This window comes from Salarias fasciatus, chromosome 14 (genome assembly GCF_902148845.1).
Source record: "Salarias fasciatus chromosome 14, fSalaFa1.1, whole genome shotgun sequence".
Taxonomy (NCBI): Eukaryota; Metazoa; Chordata; class Actinopteri; order Blenniiformes; family Blenniidae; genus Salarias; species Salarias fasciatus.
Window position 1 is genome coordinate 18,503,973 of NC_043758.1, and position 1,593 is coordinate 18,505,565.

The following is a 1,593-nucleotide window of genomic DNA, read 5'->3' on the forward strand; positions in this document are numbered from 1 at the left end:
TGTAATGCCTTGCTCTCTGGTCTTCCCAAAAAGAATATCTCAAACCTCCAATTATTACAAAACTCTGCCGCACACGTGCCGACAAGGACCAGGGGGCGGGCCCACTTTAGACCGGTTTTACAGTCACTGCACTGGCTCCCTGTCCGCTTCAGGATCGATTTTAAAGTTATTTTATTAGTTTTTAAATGTCTTAATACCCTTGCGCCTTCTTATCCAGCTGACCTGTTTTTACGTATCGACCCTCGCGGGTCCTGAGGTCCTCTGGCAGTGGCTTATTGTGTGCTCCTAAAGCTAGAACCAAGACCCACGCCGAGGCGGCTTTTAGCCACTACTGAAGATGCTCAGTGCCAGGCCATGTCTCCCCTTCTGAGTGAATTGAAATGGGAGAGTGTCTGTTTGTGTGTGTGTATGTGCAGCTGGCTGTCTGTGTCTGTCTCTGTGTGTGCGTGTGTATGTGTGTATGTGCATAATAATCGATAGTGCTGTTTTTGTTCTTTTTTTGTTTTTATGAGTGCTTTTAACTGTTCAGCACTTTGCGTTGTTTTATTAATATGAAAAGTGCTCTACAAATAAAGTTTGATTTGATTTGATTTGATTCTATGTGGGGCATGGATTATAACATAGGATTTAAAATAAAAGAGGGGTGTGAACATGTTTAAAATAGGCCATTATCAAAGCAAGAACCACAACTGAAGTATGCCTAAACATAAGGCACAAATGTTTAAATACTTCATTACACGTCCATTTTCGTATATATTGATATAAAGTTTAAAGGTGCTGTAGGCAGGATTTTGCTAGTCAATGCTAATTTTTCTGTGTTTTCTTTGGATTAAATGTTAGAGTATCCATTGATAATCCTTTAGAAGTGTAGCATAATTGCACTGCTGCGAAGGTGCAGCGTTTCCATCTGTTTCTGTTCTGAGCTGAAAAGGAATCTCGACAGCTCCAGGCATCTTTGACCAATCAGAAGAGCCCCTGAGGCTTTAACCGTGATTGGTCGAGGGGCATTCGTCTCACGTTCTTGTGGGAGGGGCTTAACTTGCATAAGGGTGTGATGTCAGAGAAAACAGAACAGGATTGGCTGTGCTGGGTTTCAAATCGCCATCTTTGATGGGTCAAATCGCCATCTTGCTTAGGTAAACCTAAGCAAGATGGCGGAGATGCTGAATCCTGTCTACAGCACCTTTAACTACACATATAGGCTACGTACACTGAGACTTTTTAATAGACATTTTAAATTGGCAAAGCATTCCAATTATACTTATACAACTATAAGTAAATTGAAAGTATACTGTTTAGTTTGGAATAAATACTTGAAAAAAACTTAAATACACTTTTTTTTTGAGATGCCATTGTAAAAAGAAACAACTAACATTGTCTTAGACATCTGTTCTTCACAATCTTCCATAAAAAGGATTTGAGCACAGTGAAAACATACAAACTTGCTTGGCATGAAATTTGTTTTTCATTAAATACCAGGACACACACTTTTAGGGCTTGGTGAGGATCATGTGCACGGTGATATTCCCTCCCTATTGTCCTCGGGTTTTAAAGACTGTCATAAAGGCGTCGTGCACACCAGTCTTTGTCTGT